Source organism: Papaver somniferum, chromosome 10 (assembly GCF_003573695.1).
Source record: "Papaver somniferum cultivar HN1 chromosome 10, ASM357369v1, whole genome shotgun sequence".
Taxonomy (NCBI): Eukaryota; Viridiplantae; Streptophyta; class Magnoliopsida; order Ranunculales; family Papaveraceae; genus Papaver; species Papaver somniferum.
In genome coordinates, this window is record NC_039367.1 from 38,573,439 (window position 1) to 38,581,443 (window position 8,005).

The following is an 8,005-nucleotide window of genomic DNA, read 5'->3' on the forward strand; positions in this document are numbered from 1 at the left end:
AAGTTTGGAGCATACCTGGACACCCAAATACTCTTCCTCCGGTTGTGGTTGATAAAATCCATCATATTCATCTTGAGATTGACTGATTGAGTTTGGGGAAGAATATAATCACCATCTAATAAATAACTCATATATGAGTCATTGTGAAGATTATACTCTAGGAAAGGATGGAGATGAAGAATCAGATGAGTTTTCATCACTTGAATACCCAAACTTAGTGAATTAGATTTTTTTTTTATTTTCCATGTTTTTCTCCTTCATCTTCTCTAACTTTACTCTCTCAATAATTCTACTCATCTAATAAAAAACCCATCTTTTAATTTAATCTCACTAATTATTTTTAACTAAATCATTTCACTAATCATAACCTAAAATTAATTATGAGGGTAGTTTAAGTATTAATATAAATATCTAGATATGGGATGACCTAGATTTACTTCTAATGTCTTTACTCAAAATAAAACCATGGTCCCCAGAAAAACAGTGGTGCCCAAAAAATCGTTCATAAAGAAATAGAGTAGCCCATTAGCATACACTATTACGCTGCATACGTACTCGTGTTGGATGCACGTACTGTCCACTTATCCTGACATTTAAAAGGAGAGAACAAAACCCTAATCCATCTTCTAAACAAACTCAGCGACCTCCTCTATCCTCCGTTTCTTCGTTCCCACCGCCAGAAATCTCAAAATGGTACAGCATTTTCTCAGTTTCCTTACTGTGTGATTGATTATTATTGTTTTAGGTTTTTATGTTTAATTTATGCGATTTCTTAGTTCCAGATTTCGAACTAGGGTTTAACAATCTTTATCTTTTCTGATTTTGTAGCCTTTCAAGCGTTATGTTGAGATTGGGAGAGTTGCTCTCGTTAACTACGGTGAAGATTATGGTAGACTTGTGGTCATTGTTGATGTCATCGACCAAAACAGGGTAAGCTCAGATCGAAATGTGGATTTACTTATTTTTCTCTTTAGGGTTATTTCTTGTTGGTTTATATAAATGTAGCATTTAGAGGATTTCTCAGCTACACCATAGTTTGTCTTATTCTGAGTTAAATAACTGAAATTTATGTGTTGGGTTTTGTACTTTATTATCTTGTATAATACATGAACATGGTAAGTAGCATTTTTGCATGGAGTAGTGTTAAATTTTGTACGATGCTTGGTAACTTGGAGGTTTGCGCTGTTTGTCAGCTTGTTTTTTTGCTGAAAATTAGTGTATAGTATTTTTGTAATCTTATACTCTAGATAAGGTTGCAGTTGATTTTGCAATGAACATACTGATAAGGTATGATCAAAATATGCTACCATAAATCTATATGGTCTTACTATCATACTATTTGTTCTAAACTCTAAATGAGCGGGTCATATATTTTGGGGAATGGAGCGGGTCATATATTTTGGGGAATGGAGCGTCAAGTGAAGAGCAGAGAGCCACTCGCTTGCGTCTTCTCATATAGCTCCAAATATGAATTGTTGCATGTTCGATTTAGAGATTTGGTTCACTGGATTCCATTTCTTGGTCTTGCATAATATGGCACATATCATCAGGTCTGACAGTATCTGAGTATCAAGTATCTTGCTCTTCAACTTAATCTGTGTTTAGCGAATTCTCATCAAAATTGTACACCCTTTAACTCGAATAATGGCTATAATGTTATATGAACGATATTGAGTTATGCTATTTGGCAAGGTCAAAGTATCTTGCTCTGCTAGTTTCCTGCCGTCTTAACTAGTTTATCTTCCTATGGATTTAGGGAATACTGGATCCTTGTATATTTTGCAGTGTGTTATCTCCTGACACTTTTTCATTTTTTTTTTGTAATTGGAAAAGACACTTGTTGATGCTCCTGATATGGAGAGAAGCCAAGGCTCTCTTTAACAGATATCAAGATTGACATTGGCAGAATCCCCAAGAAGAAAGTTTTGATCGACGCCATGGAGGCTGCAGGCAAGCTACTAGCTTCATTTCTTCCGGTGTTTAGAGAAAGTGATAATTACGTTAGCCACATCTGAGTTGTGGCTAATCATACTGTTGGTTTGAATATTGTGCAGATGTTAAGAAGAAATGGGAAAGCAGCTCTTGGGGAAGAAAGTTGATTGTTCAGAAGAAAAGAGCATCCTTGAATGACTTTGACAGGTTCAAGGTCATGTTGGCAAAGATCAAGGTTTGTCTTAACTATGTATCTTTTTTGCCAATTGTTTCTCAGAGTGGGAACCTTGTGTGTTTTGCTAACGGCTTATTTTTGTGGTTTCTGCATTGGAGATATTGAAATATCCAAATGTTATGCTTCTAAAATCTGTTCAGTTCGTCATCATATTAAACTAATCCTCGGAGCTTCTGAATCCATCATTAGCTAATTGGTTTGAATGACTTTTGAATGTGGCAGAGAGGGGGGGCCATTCGTCAGGAGCTTGCAAAGCTGAAGAAACATGCTGCTTAAGTTTTGAACATCACTTGTGAAATCGAACCTTGTTAGGAAAGAAAGAGGATTTTGTAGTTGATTTTTGGCTACTTATTTTGGTTCTCATCCTACCATTTTGGAGATTTTAGAATTACTGTTGTGTGTAATCTACTTGGTATCTGGATTTTTTATGCAAATCATAGTCGGCATACATTTTTCTATATCTTCCAGTCTTGCGTTGTAGCTAATATTTTCTTTTAGCTCTGTGTAGCTTGCAAAGATTACATCAGATGCTTGCTGATTAAAGTGCCTGTACTTTTGGTGGGAGAGATAGGAAGCTAAATAAGCCTTTTCTCGAAAGGCTTGGGATGCTTGATACAAACCAAAAAAGAATTTAGGTTTAGGTCTTTTATATGCTTAGTTTCAAGGGAAACAAAAGTAATCTTCTAGATTCCACTTAGAACAAGCTGCAGCTGCCTCTGCCAGAATACTTGCCAAATAAATGGCTCTCTGCTCACCAATATGAACTGAATGTTTATTATCAGAAGGAACTCTAGGGGAGAGATAGTCAAAAAGTTGAACCGGATGAATAACAAATTGATAGTATAGAAGCTTCAAATGTTGACCTCGTGGAAGTACAATTCTTTGAATTCTGAGAGGCCAAGGGGAGCTCCTGGAAGTACAATTCTTTGAATTCTTAGAGGCCAAAGGGGAGCTCTACCAATCGGGCGAATATGTTAAAATTTCTAAATTTCTGCGAATCGGGCGAATCGTAATCTAGGGAACATCATTCTGAACGAAAGATTAATCAATGAGATCTGTCAAGATATTGGTAAGAAGGTCATTCCGGAAGAAAGGAAAAGGTTACCAAGATGCAGTGTTACTAATACTGTTTATGTGGAGGTAAATCTCAAAGAATGGCCAAAGAGTTTGGGTCATATATCATTTTAAAATGCAAGCATACAAGATATGCAACGAATGTTGGGTGGTAGACCACATAGACGCTGCTCGCAAAAGACTAGCTCAAAAACAAAAAGTTGAGGCAATGACTGAATATGAATATGTGGTTTGGAGTCGAACTGAAGACGGATTTTTTTTTCCGCTGCCTATATAACAAACACGGGTGCCGATATTAATGGATAGTGGTGCTGAAATGCAAGAAGGTGCTATTAGCAATTCTATCCTAAACGCCTCTTCATCAAATACTCGAGAATCTAAAATAGAGATGATGGACATAATAATCCTATCTACCAAGAAGCAATTAATGGGTCTGAGGAATCAATTGAAGATTGTGACCTAACTGAAGAACATAGGATGGAGTAGCAGCACAATTATGTTGGGGAAAACACCACAAAAGCATTTGATAGCGTAGAATCTGTTTCAAATGGGCAAAACTGCACTGAATCACTATGGAAATCCTGCTAACTATCGTCGAGTTTTTATTCTAAACCCTAAATTTTACTTTTCTTACAATTTTAGGTTAAATTTTGGTCAAGTTCTTTTTCCCATCTGCTTCCTTATTGGTGATATCAATATTGTCTTGTTCTTCAATTACTGTAGTAATCTGGATGTAAACAATATGTGGCTTATCAAATTAAGTTTTATAGTGATTAGAGTGAGGTTTTTATCATGGAATGTTCAGGAGTTTGGTAATAAAGACATTAGGTATCATTTAAAAACACTAGTTAGAATATATAAATGATCCTGATATCATATTTTTCGGCGATGCTACACGGAGCCCCACTCTACGCCCCACTTACCGCCCAAGGTGAGATAGCAAACTGACGGGTAGGGAAAAATTAGAAACCTTCAAACGTGTCAAATCACGTGAATTTCTCCTTCCACATTTTCTTTCCCAGTCTCTATTTTCTTTTTTTCTTTCCTTCTCCCCTTTCCTATCACTTCACTTTCTTATTTCTAATCTCACTTTCTAGATCTTGATCAAAAATTTGGGCTTGAATTGACGATGACCTAATATTTGAAAATGATTAGTTAGAAAATTATTGAGTGGAAAACATGCAAATAATTTGATTCTCCTGAAAATGATTACTCTCTGTTTTGAAGAAAAAAGAAGTATGAAATATGAAAGAAAGTATGAAGTGAAAGTTTAATTTGTATCCAACATCGATGGGTTTGATTGAGCTAATTTATCGAGATCCATCGATTAGGTTAAGGATCTGCAAAATTGGATTGTAATAGTTGGTACATGCAGTCATTAGAAGGCAAAAAAAAAAAAAAAAAAAAAAAAAAAAAAAAAGAAAAAAAAAAGAATCCAACATTAATCTCATTTGAAGCATCAAGAGCAGTATGTTCAAGTATATGGATCGTCATCGCAATTCACAGTGGGGAAACATAGTTTTGATTGAGATTTGTGAATAATATGAGTCGGTGAGTTAGTATATTGATCTGATATGTTCAAATTAGGTCTGAATCAGTGGATTATATCGAGTTTAAGAAGAAGGGGTTTTCATTAATCGTGTTTGAGAAATTGAAAGAAAGTTCTGGAAATTTGATAAAACATGATCTATGCTTTTCCCTTTGAGATTCAATATATATTTGTTATTCAATCTTTCAATTACCCTTTAGAATACACACATTGCGAGTTTCTTTTAATTACCATCTTAAAATTCCTAAGTTTCTTTTAATTATCATGATTTTTTCTGTATATGGAAGAATGAATCGATGAGAGAAAAGATGGGAAGAAGAGAAGGGGAAGTAGTTTGATAGAGATAAAACTAGATGATAATGCCACATAGGAGGTATGGAAAGAGGGATCACGTGAATTTGCGACAGCTAAGCGTGCCACATAATCTTGGGCGGAGAATAGGGCGGTAAACGGGACTTAGAATAACATTTCCGCATGTTTTTTAGTGAGACAAAGAATAAAAAAATGGAGTCTTTCATTCAACCTCTTAATTACCTAAATAAAATTATGATTGATCCAGTGGGCATGTCTAGGGGTCTTTGTCGGCTTTGGAAGGATGGTCTAAACTTGAGAGTTGTAGACTGTCAGCTTAATGTGATTAACTGTGAGTTGAATATTGATGCTAAGACTAAAGTTTGTCTTACTTGCATGTATGGTGCTCTATCTAATGGGAATAAGGATGCTCAATGGGACTATGTCCATCAGTTTAGTCATACTATAGTTACTCCATGGGTTTTAATGGGTGATATGAATATAATTCTGTGTAACTCTGAAAAATCAGGTGGTTTCCTCACACTCAATCTACTCTTGATGCTGATGTTGATTTGATAGCCAGTCTAAGATTGCATGACATTGTGTTCTCTGGTAATCCCTTTACATGGTCTAATAAAAGATATAATAGTGAATTTATCCAAGAAATACTGGATATGGTTTTAGGAAATGCTCAATGGACTCAGTTATACCCTAATTCTCATATTTATCATCTGGCTCCTATATCTAGTGATCATATGGCTCTAAAGATAACAATAATGTGAATGAACCTAGGAAATTTTGAAAATGGTGGTTAATAGATGATAGTCGCAGGGCTGTTATCAAAGATAACTGGCAGGAAAATGACCAAGGATCCTTAGCTTTAAGCACAAATGTTCTCTTAGGCAAGTAAGGCATGCCCCATGCCAATGGAATATTCATAGTTTTGGCCACATTCAAACTAATCTGGCTAGAATTAACAATTTGGCTAATAGTTTACATGAGCAGGGTATATAGTTGATATCTTGGATCCTAGGATTTTTAATTTGAATAATCAGTTAGAATATTGGAAAAACATCGAGGAAGATTTTCATAAACAGAGAGCTAAAGATGACAACATTAAGGTTGAGGATAGAAATCCATGCTATTCTCATGATACGACAAATTTCTGGAAGAAAAAAACTAGCATTGAGGCTATACAAGATAGTCATGGAAATTGGTTGTCTTTCAGAGATGATATTGTTGATAATATTTTTCATCATTTTGCTAATATGAGTAGTACTAGTAATCCATGCTATGATAACTCTTTCTTGAATGTTTTGTCACCATGTATTACTGATAGCGATAATGCTTCTTTAATCAGAATGCCTACTCATGATGAGATAAAAGATGTTGGTTTTAAAATGAAACCATGGACCTCACTAGGACCAGATGGACTTCCCCCTGGATTTTATCAAAAAATGTGGGACATTGTTGGAAATGGCACTGTGAAAATGGTTCAATCATTTTCCACAGTAAGCTTATGTTGAGAGAAAACAACCATAACTTTATTTCTCTAATTCCTACGACCAATTGCTCTAAAACTGCAGCTGAGTTTAGACCCATTAGTCTCTGTAATACCTCTTACAAAATATTATCTAAGTTAATAGCTAATAAATTAAAACCTTTGCTTAGTAAAATTATTTCACCTTACCAAGCGACTTTTGTGCAAGGAAGGAAAATGACTGACAATATAGTGATTGCCCATGAGATAATAGATACTATGAAAAAAAGCAAAACAAAAAAAGGTTTGTTAGCTATAAAACTTGATATGAGTAAGGAATTTGATAGAATTGAATGGCATTTCCTTCTTGATTGTCTCAAGACTCTTGGTTTCAACAATGATTGATGCCAACTGATTAGTTAGTGTGTCGCTACCACCTCAACTTGTGTGCTCCTGAATGGAGCTCCTGGTAAGAAATTTGTCCCTACGAGAGGCCTAAGACAGGAAGATCAATTTGTCCTTATTTGTTTATTCTTTGCTTAGATGTTTTTTCTAAATCTAAGAGTCTAGCCGAAAAGAATAAAAAAATTAATGGTACTAAAGTCTCTATGGAGAGTCCTGCTATATCTCATCTCTTTTTTGCAAATGATATGCTTATATTCACTAGGGCCAATCCAACTCAGGTAAAGTTTCTCTATAATATAATTGATAAGTTCAGTAGAGCATCTCAAGCTATAGATTTTGGTAAGTCAGTTCTTGGTTTTAGTCCAAAAACTGATGAGCATGTTAAAAATACCATAACTAATATCCTAGGCATCCATAGAATGGGTTTACAAGACAATTATTTAGGTGTTCCTCTGTTGCTGCAAAAGAACAAAACTTAATCCTTTTCTGGCACGTTGATAGTTATGGTAGTAGATTATCTGGATGGAAATCCAATTTTTTTAATCAACCATGTAGAACAGTTTTAACTCAAATTGTTCTTGGTACCTTAGGAACTCATCAAATGTCTGTTTTTATGATGCCAAAAAAACTTAATGATAAAATGGACTCTATTCAAAGGAGGTTTTGGTGGAATAAAATAGATCATAGAAGAGGATTATTCTTAATCAATTGGGATATTGTTGCTTCTCCTAAACATAAGGGAAGTCTTAATATTTAAATATCCAGACAATATTGAAAGAACCTAATGCTCTTTCGGTGCAGGTCTTAAAACATAAATATTTTCCTTTATGTGAGCCTCGGTCAGGTAAAGTTAGTACTAATGGATATTGGATTTGGAAAGGTCTACAGGAGGGTTTGGAAATAGTGAAAAGAAACCATTGTTGGGAGTTAGCTAATGGTAACAAAGTCCATATTATGGCTGACATTTGGGTACAACTCATCCTACTACTCTTGTGTCTTTCAATATGAAGTTTGTTAGTCAGTTAATAGATGAAGACAC

General features: G+C 34.9%; 1 pseudogene; it reads left to right on the top strand.

Annotated features, from left to right (window-relative positions):
• Window positions 1-607: 607 nt before the first annotated feature.
• Window positions 608-2,627, top strand: LOC113318906 (annotated as a pseudogene).
• Window positions 2,628-8,005: the final 5,378 nt, after the last annotated feature.